The sequence below is a fragment of the Electrophorus electricus genome, chromosome 16 (genome assembly GCF_013358815.1).
Source record: "Electrophorus electricus isolate fEleEle1 chromosome 16, fEleEle1.pri, whole genome shotgun sequence".
Classification (NCBI taxonomy): Eukaryota; Metazoa; Chordata; class Actinopteri; order Gymnotiformes; family Gymnotidae; genus Electrophorus; species Electrophorus electricus.
Window position 1 is genome coordinate 8,213,098 of NC_049550.1, and position 20,778 is coordinate 8,233,875.

Genomic DNA, 20,778 nt, shown 5'->3' on the forward strand with positions numbered 1-20,778 from the left:
CTATAGAATGCACACACAAACACACAGAGTGGGTGCTCTCCCCATTTCAACATCTGAGGTGTTTATTAGAGCCAGAGGGCCACTGCTGGAAAGCCAGAGAATTAAAAATAAATAAAGTTGGCTACAAAAATGACACTTCGGTTAACCACAGAAAGAATCGAGTGACGTGAGAAAGAGTCCAGCAGCCCAGAATCCAGCAGTGAGGGGGACAGGATCCAGCGGTGAGGGGGCACACCAGTATATGAACTGACCTCTGACCTCAGCATTTAGGAGACATTCATGACCCCAGTAACTCTTCCACTAGAATTTGTTCCGTTTGAGAGGGAAAGATCATCACAACAGCCATGATATTTATTTCCGCAGGAAACCTGTCATACAAATGTCATACTCCTGTGTTCAGATGTTCGTCATCAACAGGGGCAGCGTTGACCTGCGCCATTTCGTATAGTCAACCCAAAGCAACTCGGGGGAGGGGGGGGGGAGAGGTGAGTTGGGGGTTGGGTGCTCCAACCAGGCTCTTCCCTCTAGAAGTACATTCCAGAATGCTCTCGCACTTCCTGCTCAGCCTGGGAGGGAGGTGAACGTGGAGAGGGAGAAAAAAAACAAACAAAAAAAAACCCAAAAACGCTAGACACGGCCAGCCCGGTGCGCTGAAACGCACACGCGGGCGCCGCGATTCACGACCCGCGAGGTTCGTCTGCTTCAACAGAGAGTCAAAGCCTTTTGCAGTTCTCCAGGAAGTGCCTGAGCATTTACGCCTCTTGGCGACGTTCTTGGCAGCGTGGCGGTCCGCGTGCTTCCTGGGAACTGAACCTATACCCTTGGGGTTGCTAGCGCCTTGCTCTACCGGATCTGCGAGGTGAGCCAAAAGCCAAAAGCTTTTAACGACATCTCACGCTACATAACGGCAGTGATGGCACGGACCAAGAACAACAAAGGGGGGAGAAAGTTGTGGGTGTTATCGTGAAACTTTATTGCTGCTGCTGCAAAAAAAATGCAAACATTAAATCCTGTTTTTTTGTCTTCCTTTTCTGCTATAGTTACAAGGTCAAGTGATACAAACACACTTAAACACAGCCCTTCATTGCACTGAACAACAGAACCAGGAGCCAGATAGTTTGTTTGCCTGTTAAGCCGTACAGGGCAGCCAGTACAAGTTGCTTAAATATGCAAAGCTCATCACTGAAAGACACAATATTAAGTAACGCACAGGTCGATTTGATTTGCAAAGTAATCAGCGTCACAATAGATCGGACGAACTACGTGCCTGGACACGGCGCCTCCACGCATGTTGTGGGATGTCAGTAGTGGGTGAATATTCTACATCTCAAAGACAATTATAAAATGATATATAAAAAGTGAGAAGTTGCAGTTGTGTGTGTGCAGAACAAGAGGTCTCCCTCCACAGCCTCTTGATCTGAAACCCATGCCCAGGGCCCTGAGCAACACACAGACAGGGTGCATCAAGACGGTTATTGCAAAACGAGGGATTTTGTTGACGGAACGTGCAACGAGGAACCGAGAACCAATTGTTCTTGTCCCGATTCTACGAACTAAGGCAAAAGAGACAATTTGCCAAAGATGTAAACTCTCTCAAAAGATTAAAACACCCTCATTCTTTCGTGGAAGAAAAGCTTGCGCAACGAGCGGGCGATGGCGATGCGTTTCAGATAAGTGACGGTGTAATGAACATTGTGCAGCAGAACAGATGTTGGGTCCGGTCGCATTGCACAACAACTCTAAAGCGGGTTTAAACGCGCGCCACACATGCAAGGGGACGCCATCCGGCACGACGGCGCCTAAGGACCGATCCGACGCACGCACCCCTAACTGGCTTCCGTCGCGCGTTTGTCGGGGCAGGAAGGTGACCGGGAACGCAAAAGACGTGATCAAGCAAAGATTGGTAAGATGGCAACAGGTGTAAGCGAAGGGCCGTGAAACCGGCTGGATGGCGCCGGGATCGCGAGCTTACAGGCGACAACCGCCATGGAGCGCCGTGCCGAGCTGCTATGTTAGTGCTACGCTACGGGTCCAGCCTGGCTGTTCCCGTCGACCGCTGGGTTTTGAGAAAAGCCCTAAAAGCTCATTAGCCAAACTGAAATGACCGCCAAGGGTTGGTTTAAACTCGGAAGAGGAAACGGTCGTCTCGACGCTCGGACCCAGAGTGCAGGCGCAAACACGCCGCCCAGAGCCACGCCTACGGGAAACAAACACACAAGCAAAAACGGAAAGAGGACGTTCGAATTCATCCGCTGTCCGCTCGGCCTCATCGCAAGCCGAGCCTTTCTGGGTTGTGCAAGCGTCCGCGGGCCGGGGCCACGGAGACGCCACGGGTGTGATCCAGGACCTGCTTCACGTAACTGCGTCTTGGGAGAAATGTAGGGAGCAAACCCGATGGGTGATCAGTGCAAGCGCCATGAAGGCGGACCGAAGGATCAAGCACTGAGAAGAAACGGTGTCAGGAAGCAGAGAGTATGGACGTTGGGGACTAAATTAAAACCATTCAACCGAGAGAGAGAGAGAAATGAGCAGGACACTGTTGGTATTAGCCAAAGCAGACCACCATATATTAGGAACCACACACACACACACACACACACACACACACACACACACACACACACTCTCCATATCCTTTGTTTGTGCCCGCTTTGAAAAGGCCAGGCATATTATGCAAATCCCATTTTGAAGCCAAGCCACAGCTGATCAGTGAGAAACTCCTCCACTCTCCATTTCCTCCTACTCCCTTCCCCTGCCCCGCCCACGCCCACCCCCACCCCCACCCCCACCCCCCATATGCTGTACTTGGCTGCCCGCAGGAAAAAAGAGGAACATGTGCACATGTACACACACCCCCACACTCACAGTAGCTGGATTAGAAACTGGCTGCAGGGTTATAGGAGACTCATGTAAGCATGTCAAATAATAAACACATTCTCTCACACACACCCCCCCCCCCATACGCACGTGTAAAAGTGTGCGTTCACTCCCGGACTTGCTTTAAGCATTTATTAAAACATTTTCGCATAGGTTTTAATGAATGTCTGCGTTGGAATGCAAGACACACCAGCGCGCAGATTTATCAGAAGATGTCTGGCATTTTTTAACCAATCAGACGTATCGATCGTCTGCCTTTCAGAGCTGGGGCCTGAGCCAGGCTCTACGGTTTAAGTGTTCGCGTTCTCCTTGGGCTAATGAGAACATTTTAAAAAGTGAAGACAATTCGACTGGGATAGCGGCAATTATTAAGGTTGATATTCCCTTGGTGAGCGTTACAAAATGCAGAGAACACCACGTAATGAACTTCACGAACCAATTCGCGACTCACCCCGCGGAAACAGCTACGAGTTGCAAGCAGTCGGTGATGTGCTGGAAAGTTCCCGGAACGACCAGCAGTATGAGGCAGAATGAGAAGTGCGCCAACAACACACACTCACACAGCAAATCCCAATCCATCTTGCACACAAGCTTATGTGGAAACCATTGATGACCTTCTAATAAGGAAGCAGTGGCTTTCAATGATAAACCAATTGCGTGGGCCAAAACTAAAAATATTCCAATTTCAACAAAGTTTTGATTAATTGTAAGGACCTGACAGGAGACGAACAGAGGAGCGAGTCCATCAGTGTCCGTGACTCTCCATCACACGCGGACACGCCCCCGAGATAAAACAGAGCCTGTGGCTATTTAAAAAGTAAATAATTCAAAGCTTTGAAAACGGTTTCTCGTGCTAGGAGAAATATTTAAACCCACTGGGTCAAAATACGTTTTCATTGGCCAGATCCTAAATGGGAAAATTTTGCCAAATTCTAAAAATATCAATATACTATGGGTGAAGTCAAATTCTCTGATAAGCCCAGTTCCCATGATGAACTCCACAGTAGTGGAACTGTCTAATATCAAATCCTCTAATACAAATCTCTGAAGTTTTGTGGTCCAAGAGGCAAAGAAGTGTGTGTGTGTGTGTGTGAGAGTGTGTTCAGTTGACTAGATAAAGAGCTTTAGTATACATTAAGTGGCATTTTCAGCTACCAGACAAATCAAGTTGCGCTTGTTTAAGTTGCTGCTAATGGGCAAAAATGCTGTATGCTCCTAAGCCAATTCAACTAAACTGCAATTTTAAAAGGCATGAGAGAGTGAAAGAGGGAGCAAGATAAGGGAGGGCGAGCGCAAGAGGGAGAGCGCGAGAAGGAGCGCACACGTGCGAGTTAGTGAGTTAAAGAAAGAGAACCCATTCCACCCCGCTTAAAACTCCCCATAGGTTAGCACGCCCCAGTGGGTCTGAAAAGCCAAGTTCACGTGCCAGTCTAATTACAGCTTCGGGGACCTCTAGCTGGCCCGGCCGACACGTTCGGCTCTGGAAGGGGGAGTCCTTGAGCACGCTACAAAATGGCCACCGGCTAAGTGTCAATAAAGTAAAGTGCCGGAATGCCGCGGAGGAAGACGCAGACGGAGCGGCAAACCCAACGCACCCTGGAACAGGCGACTCGTCTGAGGTGCCCGTTTCCTGGTCTAGTCGTGGGAGGTGGGACAGCAGACCCCTGCCAGCAGGGACACTCTGGGACAGCCTGACTGTGCAAGGTCTCTCCCAGCATATTAAAGCCAAGATACAAAAGGATCAGAAGCACTGCAACCTGAGAGGGGCATACTGGCAAGACCCCAATAAGTAAAGTATGGTAACGCAGCTGCTGTATTTAACTGCATGTTCGTTTATGTTAACACGCATATTAAAGCGCAAGCCTACATGTCTCAAAGTTGGAAAAACCTAGATATCTGGAAAAGACGTTACAGCGAGGAAAGGCGCCCCCGTGCTGGGTGACTGCGCATACACGGCCAGGCCGTGGGCAGCGGGTCTCTGGGTAAGCCCACTCCTGGAACCGTTGCATGTTTGCACCGCTGGGTGCCCTGCAGCGTAGGCTCCCGATCCGGGCCTCGCTGCCCTCAGGAAGTCCAGTCCACATTTTTGGTATGTGTCGGGTCCTGGTGAGGGAGACCCTGATGGAGCTGAAGTAGACCAAGATTGTGGAGTGGCTGGGAGCTGAGAAACTTGGGAATTTCTCTCCCTTTCTCTCTCACACACACACACACACACCCCTTCGTTTCGCACACACGCAGTCGGCCCTCGTGGCGGGCGGAGCGGAGCTAGTCAGACGCGGCCCTGAAGACGTCAGCTGTGTCGGCGGCGGCGGCACTACTTACCATGTCCCTGCGTGTCACGATATAGCCGTGGCCATGACCTCTGCTCTGCAACAGGACGGCACGCTACGATCTGACACAGAGAGAGAGAGAGAGAGAGAGAGAGAGAGAGAGAGAGAGAGAGAGAGAGAGAGAGAGAGAGAGAGAGGAAGCACATGATTACTACGAGCGCTGAAGAGAAGAGAAGAGACCAAGAATGCTCACATGACTACACCGAAGCACTCCGGCCGGCGATGTGAAATGAATTAATAACTCCGGTTGAGAGTTTATCTTGCTGAACATGTAGAACTTGTACAAGTCGAACCCTGAAGCGCATGTTAAACGTCCCCGTCGACACCATCCTGCATTCCTTGTGAGCGGTAAAGCCATTAACCATTCTACAAACCCATAGCAACGTACGTACACACACCTCAAGTTCATTCGATTCACAGGAGAGTGGGTCCTAATTTTAAGGGGTCCATATATCAGGTTTGTGTGCGTGTCCATCACCATACATCACCACTATCGTGAAAGGTCATTTCAGGCTATGCAACACGCTCACCTTCACTCACTCAAACAGGCAGAGACCGGTTTGGCCCCAAAACCTACATCACTATCACGGACAAGTGCTTTTTAAACAATTTTTAAACAACCTGCTAAGCTCCAGGGAAGCCCGGAACCCAGCTGGTTCGGCTCGGTCCCGCAAGCTGGCCGCTTCAAGGCGGAACTCGGCTAGAGGGAACGCATACAACAGACGTTAACGACAGGCAGACGCACGTCCCCTGCGTAGGCACGTGAGACGCCCGATATCAGATATACGGTTCTCGCTCCCACTTACAGCTAAACGGTTCATGTGGATCACTCAACTGTCAGCACCTGAGGGCCATAAATACTCACACTCTCTCTCACACACACACAAAGACACAGAGAAACAGCCCGCCAAAAAACAGCAAGTAAATCAGAAAGAGAAGCAGCTTTCTGAGAATCTGCCACAGAAGGAGGGAGGGAGCAGGAGAGAGAGAGAGAGAGAGAGAGAGAGAGAGACTCTCAAGTGGCAGTGTGTTTCCTACATTAACGGACAAAAATGGAAAAAACAAACAATGTATTAATTGCAAACTTGACGCGGTGCCAGCAGGCCAACATGCCGTTACCAGTCTAGCTCCATCAACAATCGTCCTCGAAACGGCATGCCGAGGGACGCTACGCTCCGAATCAGGGTGCCGTGGAGTGCACGGGCGACGCCGAAGTGGCCGCGGGACCACAGAGGTGCAGGTGAGAGAAGTCGGGCACCCAGCATCTCGCCACCGGCACAGAGACGAGTGCAGAGTCCCGCTCGACCTGGAGCTCCTAATGACAAGCAGTCAGACTTTGCTGAGCTGCTAAACCAACACGTCTGGACAGAGCCCCACGTTTCCTGTTAAATGGTGTGTACTTGGCTAACCAGATAGGGGCATGGATACAGGCAGACGGCTTTGTTTGTTTAACCGTTTCCTCACCTGAAACGCTCATCTACAAGAGTGTGCGTGCGCGCGCGCGCGCTAAGCAATATTGCAACCATTTCTCCCCCAACAAAATTAAACACCATCCAATTAATACATATTTACAGACATTATTTGTGAAGACGGATGGTTTATTTAGTCAATAAAGGTCAGGTACTCCTCAAGCTTTTATAATAACTTTAACAAAGTCAACTTTAGGAAGTTTAAAATCAAAGCCAAGCCATAGATAAGATATACAAAGAGCTTGATGACCGCAATGTCACAATGTAATAACTCCGTGTTCAGTAAATTTCCCAGCCTTTAACGGAACGTCCGACTGGTTTCACCTTGCTTCTGTAAAGGTCACGTTTGCCAGGAACGGGTGTTTGCCAAATTAGCTGATTTACAACACAAAGATCCTTACGGAGTCAGATTAGACAGATGGCGCACGGATGTCCACGCATACGCAGACCCCGACACATTGGCGAGCTCAACCGACGCACTTTACGTCCACCAAGGGCTCAGAGCCCCAGATAAACACACACACGGGTGCAAAAGGAAAGTAACCGATGAACGGCTGCAGTGACTCTCGCAGGCGCCACGGAAACGAACCCTTCCGTGGACCGCGGCATTGCACACAAGTCCACGCAAACCAGTCGAGCCATGCTAGAGAGGCAGACAGAACCTGTGTGTGTGCGCGCCAGAGAGACAAGACTGCTTGTGTGTGAGGGGTTGAAGAAAGGCACAGTCACGCACGGGCAGGCGGGACTGCAGCAACGGGACCGGGCAGGCCACGACGGCAGGAGGTTGGGAAGGAAGAGAGGTGTGGCGAGGCAGGGTGGGGCAGGGCCAGACGAGGGGGCGGAGACGAGGAGGAGATGGGATGACCGTTTAGAAACGCGTTCAGTGGGCTGTCAGCCGGCAGCACGGTAAGGATTCATCTCCGTCATCCGCCGCTCCTGGCCGAGCAGTCTGCATGACCACACGTCCGGGGGGGGGGGGGAAACGTGCGAAAATATGAACATGGAGCTAGCCTTAGTGTGGCCCCACATTCCCATAATCTAACAGGTATATACCGATTAAAAAACCCTCTTGAATCAGGAATCGATGATTCGATATTTTGCCGATACTGATATTTACCAATAAACCGTGGGCTTGGCAATTTGCTTACAGTTTATATAACAGTTGTAAAAGCATGGCTTCTCATCCAGAGCTTAATCTTAATAAGCAAGCCAACATGACTACAGGAATTTTAAACAAACATTTACTAATACTGGTGTGGGACTCCCCCAAACACTAAGAGACAGCCCCCTGCTCCGGTCCAAAACATTACATTAAATCACAAAAAAAATAAAATGAATAAAAAAATAAAATAAAATAAAATTTTCCTCATCACGGTTCAGGACTTCTCGCTGCCATCGTGTGCAACGTTCACCCCTCTTCTCCTGTCTTGGAGAAACATCGGCGCAACAGCGACTGCCGCATGGTTTCCCGGGGCTAAATCCTGGCTCAGACAGGCTATTTTCAGGGAGTGCTACACGGAGAGGAGCTCCGCTTCCCTGGTGGGCAGCGGAACGCGGGAAGACCGAGGGCAGCCTGCACGGCTCCGCCTCCCACCCCTCCCCCGTTCCCCCCTCCCCGTTACTACTTCCTCCCAGCAACATGCCAAGGATGTCAGAATTCCCGGAGCCGTGGCCCTCGCGTCTGCTCCCTTCATAAAGGCTGCCCGGAGATTTTTCCGAACGCGCTTGCCGAGGAACATCATGGGCCCGGGCTGAACCCGTCGACCCCCGGCAGCAGGAGGAGTGTTCCTTCCTTCCTCCACCCCCCCCCCAATCCCCTGCTCCCTGGCGCTATGCTCCTGGCTGGGTGCTTGCCTTTGTTTGGTCGGGTGTCGGAGGGTCTCGTGTAGCGCTCCCTCGCGCTCCCGGGGCTGGCGCTGCGCGGACATGATGTCAGACGACCAGCTGGTGAGACGCGCACTGGCATGCAAGAGTGTCTGTGGGCGTGCATATGTATGCCACTCACACATGCGCGCGTGCACAAAGACTAATTCACTTTGAAAATTCGCTCCAAACTCCACAGACGCTCTTTATGCTCGCTCTCCTGAACTAGCGCTCTTCACGCGAAAACACACGCGCGCTTCCGTAAAGAGGCATCGGGGGGGGGGGGAAGGTGTCTGCCGACAGAGAGGATGCGTGGCGGCACGGCCAGGAAAGCCGAGGCCCAGCGAGGTGGCACGGAGTTCGGCTCTGGGATCGGGATCCGGCCTGTTCCTTCCTGCCTCTACTTTTGCGGGGACGGCGGGGTTCGCGGCGCCCTCGCAGGTGCACGCTTAAGTCCGGTGGAACCGGTTAAGCCCTGGGCCGTTTAGTGGGCTGGCAGAACCACCGTGCACACATGCGAGCAGTCTCTCTCACACACACACACACACACACACACACACACACACACACACACACACTCCCTGGCACACTGGTGAAGTGACACAACCTGCTCCTGGCATGAAGGGAAGACACTGGCACAGCTGGACCTCTCCACAACCCAGAGAGGTTGGCAGACAGACACACACACCCACACACACACGGTCCTGCCAAGACTCCATCGGGGCCTTTTTTCTATTGGAGCCAGTGTCGAACACAGAATGAGATAAATCTGCCTCGTTAGCAAACAGGATCGTTGCGAGAGGGGAGGCACGGATGAAGGTGGAGTTGGACAAATGAAATCCCCTACGACAGAAACAGGCGCAGCAACCTTTCCCAAAAGAACACAGGGATACAGACAGAAGGAGAGGCTCATGGATGCAGAAGCTGCCGGTCTGACCGGGGCCAAAAGGACCGACTGCTCTCGGCTGGATCCCCACGACTCCGAGACCCCACCTCAACTCATTTATGCACACAACTTCATATGTTTTCTCCCCCCGATTATGGCCATGACACTGTCCTATACTGTAATATTATTCGTACATGCCACTTTTTACAGTTATAGCTTTGTACTGGCCACGTACAAACCGTATGCCATATAAATGTTTTTTTTTTTTAAACATTACGCCAATGAGCTACTACAATTTTAGTATGAAATGTACATCTGCAACACATCTGCAACACTAATGGTTTACTCCCGCGGTAGGTTTGTGAGAATATTAAGTGCATCTCTGTATGGGCGAACGGATTATATTTAAAAAATAAATAAAATAAATGCCAGCGCCCGTTTCACCGAAGTGTTTCTGGCAGGAGGATGCGTTGGGGGGACAGATGGTCTCGTGGTGCACGGAGGCGAGGCGAGGCCGGGTCAGGGCCGGGTCAGTTGGTCACCGCTGAGAGAACAGGGGCGTGCTGTCACGCCGCTGCCGCCAGTGTTCACACTCGCCATTATCTCGTTTGCGTCCCGCCCAGCGCCGCTGAGACTCGGAGACCCCCCCCCTCCTCCTCCACCCGTCACGGAGCTTAAGGTAATTCTGATTTGGTTGGACCAGAGGGCATCGTGAAACCCCTCGATGTTTCACCCGGGGGGGGCACAGGACGCAGCAGCTGTCTGAATTCTGAGACGTTTTACAGTCTTACCTATTCTGCATTAGGCTACGGTGCCGGATATAGTCTGTAGTCTATTGCAGCAAATTACATCACCTCCATGAAGCAACACTCTCACTTTTTTTTTTTAAAAGTTCACCGGTGATGTCTAATGAATAAATCCAGCAGTGATTTGCCCAGTAAGCCGATGCGCCGGGAAAAAACAAACAAACAAACAAACAAACCACGGCCCCTCCCCCTTCTTCCCTCAAACCTCAAGCAGCTGCTGGGACCCAAATCTCTGAGCCATCATTTTACCTCGAGACCAAGCATCCCCCAGAAGCACGGGTAAACGGTGAACTAACGGGTCTGAAAGGCTCTGCCTCTTCCCGCCTCGACGCGGGCCAGAGCCCCGCCCTCCAAACCAAGTTAGCAAGCTTTCAGTATTGCCGTGTCAGCCGAGACCACCCCCACCAATCACGAGCCCAGCTACAAAAAGCGAGCGCCCTTTTTGATTGGACAGATGTTTGCTCGAACATGTGCACCAGATAGTTACTTCATCAATGAATCATTTAACATTAACGGATTGTTACAGTTCATAAAGTGCTTCACTGTCAAAACACTGGTGTGCAACTAATGGCAATTACGTATGGTTATATAAAACTCTATCTACCGCTATAGTTAAGACATAAATATTATTCGTGGAAGCTGCCACTTACTTAATACCTTGACGTTTAACAATTTAGGGGTTAACAACCCGGGATTTAAAAAACACACCACACCTTGTCGCACTCAGTCACTCGATTAACAGCGCATTAAAAAACCCAAACAGAACACCAAATTCTTTACCCACTCCAATTAGTTTCTGATCTGTCAACTCCGGAGTGGCCAGCACTTTCAGACTGTGTAATGAAGAACAGATCACATCATTAGTTTCTGTAATGATGCCAAAACTCCGCCTCCCGGGCTAGGGCTCCGCCCCCCCTACTCCTCACCAAATAGGGCCCCTCCCCCCTCTCCAGCTGTTCCCTTCTGCAGCCCTGTGACCCCACCGCAGCCTGGACAGCCACTCAAAGCCTGAGTCAGCCTTTTGCGGGTGGAATCTCCTTTCTGCCGGCAGGGGGTCGGTTAGCGTTCGGGTGACCGGCCATTTGTGCTCGCGCCGACCTTAAAGCACGCACGTTACGGATGGGACCTGATAAGCCGGTTTCATTAATTGGCGTCCGCGGTGCCAGCTCGATCGGAGACGCTTCCTGCTTTGGCCATGTGTGGTCAGGCTTAAGTTACGATGGCTGAAATCGCACAAAAGAAATCCGTCGTTGAAAGCGATGGGTCGGAGCGCTGGAAGTCGAGTTCCTCTCTGGGTGGCGGGTTAATAAAGCTTTCCCCTCCCACACATTAATTATAATCACCTTTAATTATCAACTGTAGCAGAGCTGACTCGCTGACCGCAAACTAATCACAAATACCTGAATGGGAGAGATTCAGCTAATCAGAGTGAGCGTGTAAGTAACAGAGTCCAGCATCACTAGGAAACCACGCAAGCTCCTGCACACAGAGCATAATGATACAGGACACACACACAGACAGGCCGATAAAGGATGATTAGCAGAGGATGGCGCAAGCAGGAGAGTAGCAGCAGTGATTACAGCTCAAACAATGGAGAGGTGGTGAGAAAATGTATGCGTGTGTGTGTGTGTGTGAGAGAGACAGACAGACAGACAGACAGACAGACAGACAGTAAAGAATGGAGCCAGGGGAGAGGCCGAGGCCTTGGGACTGACCTACAGTCAGGGACCGTCTGCACTGTCTCACACACACACACCTCAGACCCTACAGACACAGGCAGACCCTTCCTTCCACACACTGTTCAAAACGTAGACATTCTAACAGAGTGGCAGTCTTCCAGAAACACACTATAACACTAAATGAGCTGGACCCTCCGGAGACACACAGACGCACGCAGGCAGATTTACTTTAAGTCTCCCTCTTAAAGCCACGCGCGAACGCTTTCGTCCACAAAGGGCCATTTCTAACAATTAAACAAACGAACCAATACATGCTGCAAATTAGTATTAAATGTCGTCATCAGAGCCATTTAGCAATTTAAGCGCTGTGACAAAACGCAACCTGCAGCACTCAGCCTACAAAGTCCAGAGTAACAGCAGCCAAAATCAGGACATCAAATCCGTAACATTAACCTCATACGAGAGACTTAAAGGGGAACTGTCAGAAAAACAAGCAAAAACCGTGTCTTGCCATATACACGCTTCCCTTCCCTGTGGACTTCTCGGCAAATAAATATCCGTGGGCTCATCTTTGAGGTGGCTCTCCGGAACGCACGCGGCCAGTGCCAGACCTTGCCACCAGGCCTCACGGGGGTTTAGCGGTACGGAGCTGAGCACCACGCACCAAATTCAGGTTTGAATCACAGCAGTGCCATGCGTCGCCCAAGACTAAGGCCCTTGAGAATAAAAATGGCCCAGAGGTACACAGCAATGCCGACCGCCTTGCGGTTTACACAACGGGCATCATGCAAAACTATTAAACCACTATTAAAAATGTGCCTTACTCACATTACTAAGCTTCCCATTCAAATCCATGTCACAACTCGGTCACATGGTGTACTTTCCCCTCTACCAAACATTGTGTGCATGTAAACATGTCGTGTTTAGACCCATGCGGAAACACATGAGCGTGTTACAGGAAAGATCACGCCACCACGGTTACCCTACCTTGGATGACCCTGAGGTCTCAGAATCTCCGGCTCCTCCTCATCTGAAGAGGCTGCCTGTAGATCCCCTTTTAGTGTGCTGGTGCAGGCACGCCTCTCCTCCTGCTGGTGACACCAGTATGGGCGTGGGCACCGGGTTCGCTCAGAGTGCTGAAGACCACAGGCTCTCTCTCAGGAGGTGATCACAACGTCCACAGACGAACCTGTGGGGGAGGTAAACAATGCACGGTCAGTCTCTACACAGCTCTGCTGGTGTGCTGCTGGACATCAGCAGCAATGACAAGATCTAAGGGAATTTAGAGTGCAAGAAAAATGTCCCGATGTGGTATTAACCGAGCTCAACCACTAGCAAAATTGCAAACAAATTGACAAAGAAGTGACCATAACAGGTCAGCCCAAAACGCCAGACAGTTTACATTCATCCAGATGCACCCATGTACAAGTTTTGTTGGCCATAAACAATAAATAAATAAATATCCAAGATCGCTACCCTTGTCTGGATTGCAGGCCGTACACAGCCGTGTGAAAAATGCCCAGTAAGCTTTGTTTGGCGCTCCGGCCAAACAAACTCCAAATAGCAGGACACACACCAGCACAAAGGACAGAAAACCAGAACACCTTCTTCTTTCAAATGCGCTCAATGTATTCCACCACATGCTAATTTTCAAAAACCAAAAGCTACGGCTGCAATTATGTGACTCACTTTGTGGATAGGTGCAGCGGGTATTCCATTCAACTTCAAAACAGGGAAGCTCTTTAAACTTACTACTAAAAAGACTGTTTAAACTTAGACCAGACTGTGCACAGTGTAATAAGTCTAGGGTATCATATAACCATTACCTCTCTGTGTATATGCGAGTAATAAGTAGAAGACTTGTATAGTGCCTTGTATAGTATGTATAGTATAGACTTGTATAGTATGCTTCCTATTGACAAAGTCTCACATCAAACTACATTTGAATAGGATGCACCAAATACGCACTTTTGTAGAAAGTGCTACCATAAGCTACCATAGAATTCACCACAGCAGTGCCATTTAAAACATCACGCCAGCTACAATAAAAACACGAGTCCCTTCTTCTGAGCGTTGCAGTTAGAAGAGGGCCAATATCCTCGCTTGAGCCATTTACAGTTTGCACTTCCTTAAGCAAAACAGCACTGCTGCAACAACAAAAACTTTCCCGAAGTGTCCCGATCGATCCCGATGAGGCAAGAGGTCAGAGCTCGCCACTGGTCAGTGTGTGTGTCTCTGAAACCAAACCAAGGCGATGACCGGAGGAAGAATCAAGACATGCAGAACTGCTTCCGACGACTACACCCAGTGCATGTGGGCTTTCCTCGAAAAGCCACAACCAACCAACTCGTCCAAGTGACAGCAGAACTTCCTTTAACGCCATTCAATATTCGATTAAAAACCTGCAACCATTTATGAAAGTAAAACGTACCAACGTGTACGTTTGGCCATTACAAACCAGCGAAGCCCTGTAAACTGGAGCGTTAGCAATAGCACACCAACACACCGAGACACCAGAGCTCCATGTGCACAAAAACATCGATGTTTTAAAGGCAGGCCCAACGCACAACACAAAGATACGACACGTTATAGGCGTCGACCGGTCCGGGATCGTTTGAAACGGTTCGTGTGACATTTTTGTCACACGAACTTCGATAATGTGGAAGTATAAAATCCAGAGACGGCCTGACAAACTTCCTCGAAAACCTGACAGACTCTCCAAACGGGACAAAAAAGAACCGAGGAAAGTCGACGAGGCTGGTCAGTTAATTAAAGGCGAAGCCACCTTTTAAACTTACGGAACTAACTCGAATTGCTTGGTTGGCGGGGGGGGCGGTGTTATCGGTTTTCTTTTCTTAATAGTGTGGCGGTGGAAAAGCGGAGACAAAAAGGGGAAAAAAAACGAAAAACGGCGGGGTGGGAACCAGCGAGCTTCCTTTAGCATCTCCAGCCATTACAGCATTTGCAAACGCTGCAGCATACTTTGGCTAAACTATCTGAAGTGGAAAAAAGACCTGTGCCTTCACACAAAGAAACTACACACAGAGCAAACCTCTGACACGTAAACGTACGTCCGGTTAGTTTCGTTGTTTTTTGGATATATATATGTACAAACTTTAGAAATCTCGACGACTCAGTTGTTTAAGATTTCTTCCCAGCTAGCTCCACGGCTGCTCTCCTCAGTGGGAGCAAGGCCAAACGTGTTTACTGCCGGGCAGCGAGAAGAGGAAAAGGACATTCAGGAGGAGCGAAAGCAAAACAGATCTTACCGTGCAGAGGCGCTTAATCGTGAATACACGCCACGTAAATATCTTTCCATCCCTAAGTTTCCATTTCAAAGAAACCAAAAGTTCGTAATTAGGGCTCTGTGAATTCCACTCTGCAAAAAAAGGTATTCCACAGTCGAGAGTTTCCCAAAATTATAATCCTCGAGGTGAGTAACCCATTTCACAAAGAAACCCACCAGAACCCGGGCACACACGGTCCAAAGCACGGTTGCAATCCAAAGAATAACCGAAGACTCAACGCAAAAAATCTCAGCTCCTGACTAGAAAACGAAGTAGGCTACACGGCTGCTGCAAGACGTCCCAAACTTGTGTAGCCCTTTTTTCTCTCTCTCTCTCTCTCTCTCTCTCTCTCAAAGAAGTTGTTCCTGTTTCGCCAAAGGCTGGGGGAGGGGTGCTTTTGAGAAAGCTCCTACCCAGACCAGAGCACAAAATCATACACAGGCTTTTGGTAACGGTGGTGGTGGTCCCCCCCCCCCAAAAAAATGAAGGTTTTAAAAAGGCTGGCTGTTAAGCGAACCGTTTCAGGTGGACATTTTAAATTCTACAATGTATTCAAGAACCAGAGATAGGTGATATCACTCCGGCTAATATCATGTTGTTATAAATAGAAATGGATCAAATAGTATTGAAGCGGGCTGGAACACTATTGCAGTAGCCACTGGCTAACAAAACAATTGAATAGAGCCAATATTAGTTTATTTTGCAGAACACTAGTAGGTTATACACATACACGCCCACACACACACACACAAAAAAAAAAAAAAATAAAAAAAAATAAAAAAAAAAAATATATATATATATATATATATATATATATATATATATATATATATATATAATCTCATACTTTATTTATTTATTCTCGTGTCTTGGAAAATAATCGCTTACACGGAACAGTCATCTTGCGCAATATGAAACAAAACGGCACTCCTCCAAATTCCTACAGCTCTCGCTTCTCCCAGCAGTTATCTCCACGCTGCTGGGGCAGAGCCGCTGTAGTTCACGGCGCGGAGAGAGGAAGCGCCGAAAACACCGAGGGACATGGTATCATATTCTGTGTGCCGGAAATGTGCCATTTATCGTTTTAACAAAACGGAGACTCTGCAAGTATATGCAATTAAATATAATCCATCGCCTTTCAAATATTCCAGAAATTTGTTTAAAGTCTCTTCTAGCGCTAACCGGTTTTCTTTCAACCTATGAAAGTTGTGCTGGTGTCAGTTTGCCTACATCCCCCCCCCCCCTCCCCCCGCGTTGGTCTTGATGGTTTAGTCCAAATTGTAAGCAGGTCTACGTGCCGCCGCATACGCTGACTGTCCGGGATCGACCCTCAAGGCTTTGGAGTTTATTGAGTCACATATGATTGGTCATTCAGTTGCAATCATATAATAACTTTATATATATATATATATATATATATATATATATATATATATATATATATATATATATATATATACCCTGTCTCCTATCAGAAACATACAAAGACGTGATCGCGTGGGTTTGAAAAGAATCGATAATTCCAGATGTTCGATATCAAATAGTGAAATGGGAATATCAAAAAGATGAATATCAGAGCGGTAGTTTAGCTGTTAGTTAAGCTTCCTACCAAATAACACCAGCAAATAAATCAGGACTTTGCCCACGAGTCAAGCACAAGATTAAAATGACAGTGATGTGTGATAGTCTACAGCACCATTGCAGGTGCCATCTGAACTATGTGTTGTATCGTATTCTTAACACACTTTCATTAATTAATTTAATCCATGAAATAATCTAGGTTATTGTTTTACCATAGCATGTAATGAACAGGTACACACACACACACACACACACACACACACACACACAGTCCCCTCCTTGACTGTCCATCAGAGTCATATGACCCCAACATCATCTTGTTCCTCTAAAATGATTTCATAAAAGAGGCAAAACACGCAGTTGTAAAATGCAATAAATCCTTTCTTAAATTAAAAGCCATACAGAGCATAGCACAACAGAGGAAGGCAGTTACTTAGCTAAACAACAAAATATTGCTGTTTTTCTATTTCTCAACCAGAAATAGCACACATAAAAAAGAGAGCCAGAGAAAGGAATTTGGTTTCTTTTTAATTTTGCCAGCAGCAAAATGTTAACTGAGGTCTCTATGTGCTTGTTTGGCTGTGCGTGCGTGCGTGCGTGCGTGCGACGCTGGCCTGTTCATTTTGTAGCAGAGTACATGTGCAGTACGTGTGCAGGGAGGCAGGGGCTTGGGGGAACTAAGTGCATTTGTTTGCAATCTAATCCTAAATATGAACCATTACTATTACCACATCCACCCAAGAGACAGAGACAGAAGAAAAGGGTTAAAAACACCAACACCATCAGCCTCTCTTTCCCGGAATACAGGAAAAGGAAATAGACCATCTACCACCACCCCTACCACCCCACCACAACTACCACCAAAACTAGCACCTCATTACCACTACCCCTACCATCAAAACTACCACTCCACTATCACTACCCCCACCGCCATGTTGGTAGAAATAAAAACATCCCTTGTCACTCACCTGGGAGTAATTGTCAGAGAAACAGCAAACCACATGCTTAGAGCCCTTGCCACACTGGCTAAAGTAGAGAAGTTTGTCTTCCCTGTCTGCATGTGTATGTGTGCTGGATGGTGAATAGAAGGTTCTCCTGTGGAGAACACTCTCCCTATCTACAGTTGGCTTGCAGTTTGGCCTTATCCTGCTGATCTGAGAACAGGACGTCCGCATCCTTTGCGTGTTACAGTTAGCATTTGAGTCAGGGAAAAGGACGCGACAAATGTCTAGAACTGGCAAGCGGCTGAATCCTAAAGCTCACAGCAAACGAGGCCTGGTTTGCTAATAATACACAGATGTAGCTTCCTCCATAAATATTCTAATTCTGTCCGTTATAAATGAAACTCTAAAACGGATTTCAGACTAATTCAAGCTTTCTGACAGATTTCATCCTAATTCTGATATGGCAAGGTGACAGTAGTGTAAAAGTGTGCAAAAAGTACATTAGAAAAATCACTTATCTAATTACAATTATTAGGGTAGCTCAAACCTACCCGCAAGACCCCTGCCGTTTGAACTGCGTTAATAAAATAAAGGGAATAACAGCTTCAAACGCCTGGATAAGTGAGTCCGGTGTTGATTGCATGAGGAATCTGATGTCTTGTTCCATGCACGGATAGAAGTGTTGTATCATAGGATATGTTTTTGTCCATGTATTAAAAAACATGATGAATGGCCAGTAAATGAAAGGTACATAGTATTAGACCCTGTCTCCGTCTCTCTGTCTATTTTTTTGGGTATCCAGTATAGAATACCACTAATGTAACACAACCTGCCATTTCAGCCTCTCCCAAAAATATCATTTTAGATAAAATATAAATGTTTATGAGACACCCTATCTATCCTCCTCATCTCTTCTCCTGTCTTCTCTTCTTTTAAGCGCTGGGCTGTTCTCCCCGCCATCGGTACTGAGTCATATATCAATTACAAAATCCTCAGCCGGATGAAACGCACTGATGAATTGAAAAGACATCAATTAGCTTGTCATCAGCTTGCTTCCTAATAACAATCGATTTAAGCAGGCGCCAATTATTTATTCAGCGCATCTAGGCTATGTTTAAAAATAAATAAAATGACGGGAATCAATATGAATTACTGCATAATTGCTGTTTACAAAATTAAATCATACATTCACTTAACCTGAGAATGTGAATAGTGGTTGGCTGGCAACTTAACATATTAAATATTAATTTGGGTAGAAGTGAACCATGTATCGAGCTAACTGATTTGTTTCGAAAAACCCTCCTAGTTAGGAAACAGTATCTGTATATGTTCTTGGCTAGAGTGTTGGGGTGGGGGGGTGGGGGGGGGGGGCTGTCTGTGTTTTTTTGGCTGCAGTTATATCCGCCCCGACAGGACAGAAGAACCCTCGGCTCGGTGCAAACATCACAGCAAAACAAACTCCTTCTGCGGAGACTGCCATCTTCCTTTTAATTAATTTCTTATTATTTTGGCAGCATGCACAGCGTAGATGATCTATCCATCTTTTTCTCTCTACATATCTTTCTCTTTATTTTTCTCTCTTTCTCTCTCTGCTTCCCTTTCCTGCTCTCCACTCTCGTAGACACTCTGTCATCGTAATAGAAAACATTTCTCTCTTCCTCCGGTACACACACACACACGCAAACTCACGTACACGCAAGCATATACGTGCACTTTCAATAAAGCCTGAGCACACTCTTTCAAAGAAGGACCCGGGAGCCTTACTAAGGCGTTCCATTCTGTCTCCTGTACAGGACCATGCTAACAATGTGTCACCCTCACACAGCATCGCCGAGATATGCGCAAACCGCGCCTACACATGCATACACAGAACACCTACACACGGTAACACTGCACAACATCTATTCAGAAAATACTATTTCGGGCCTACGTGAGTGCTCAAATGTCCCAAATGTTAGTCTTCTTCTTGGTGGAGCATTTTCTGCACAGCAGCAGTTTACCAGCACCAGTGCGGTAATTCAATATTCCATGTGTGAATGGACTTGTAGCAGACATTCTAAACACCATGTAGCATTCCAACACCTCCTCAGTAGTCTTTCAACTACTGAGCCTTATTCCTAAGTCATGAGATGTTATCTTAACACCCCCCACCCCCCCCAAAAAAAAGTCAGGAATGGATATACCAGTGCCTCAAGCAGTGGGTTAGGACAAGACCACCCTGGCTGTGTTGATGGGGGGGAGGGGGGGGGGGGGTTACAGATGTAATGCTTTGAGCTAGGCTTTTGTCTAGCCATGGTGGTGAATCCTTGGCACGAAGTCCACCTGCATGTCACATTATAATCTGGCTTTTGGTGGCTGAGTCACTTTGTTCTCCACCCACAGATGAAATTTAGTCATGGACTCAGTTACTGTCCTCTAACAGACATCAGCCTTAATGTGAGTTCAAGATACATCTAGAAAATGATGCATCTCATTGATTTATGAGATTATCAGCATCAAGATCTTGCCAGACCTCTGAATATATACAACATGTTCAACAGATTAACATGGATTAACGATTTTTTATGCTTCGTAACCCAATTTATAAGGAACCTAGAACAAGCTAAGAGTGCAAATCAAAGAAAGCATTTTGTTTAGCAAATTAACTTTGTAAAGTTTAAAAGCACCTATGCGAAGTGAATGAACATCTCTAGAACAAGAGAGAAGAGCAGAGTGACCATGATGACGTTTTTATGACTATTTCTGGTGTCTTAAATACATCTACTGTGTAAAAAGGGGACAAAGCTTACTAAACATGTGCTGCTCTTATGCCTCGGGGCGCACCGTTGCTGCCAAGTGGTACCGCAGCAGAGATGATGTCCGGATCAGTTAGGCCTGCGCCAAAACACACTCCCGTGTAAAGGAGGTGGCAGGGAACCTCGTCGCTTGTCCATGAGCAGCCTTCCCTTTCCCACTTGCATCCGTTGGTTGGAGGCGCTGTCTGCACATGCTGGGAAACGTTCCAGCCTTCTGCAGCAGCCTCAGGGGCCGCCGATTACGTTGTAAATGAAGTGAAC

At 47.9% G+C, this 20,778-nt stretch overlaps 1 protein-coding gene across 5 annotated transcripts in view; it reads right to left on the reverse strand.

The window, feature by feature from the left end:
* bcl9 (BCL9 transcription coactivator) overlaps positions 1 to 20,778 on the reverse strand; it is a 65,834-nt gene that overhangs the window by 13,646 nt on the left and 31,410 nt on the right. For 4 of the 5 annotated variants that reach the window (XM_035535127.1, XM_035535126.1, XM_035535128.1 and 1 more), the window contains 2 exons: positions 12,898 to 13,099; positions 5,200 to 5,269 (listed from right to left, as the gene is read on the reverse strand). The gene's annotated coding sequence lies outside the window, so the exon portion shown is untranslated. Of the gene's footprint in view, positions 1 to 5,199; positions 5,270 to 12,897; positions 13,100 to 15,179; positions 15,668 to 20,778 lie in introns of those variants that run through there. The other variant, XM_035535124.1, reaches the window with a different exon arrangement.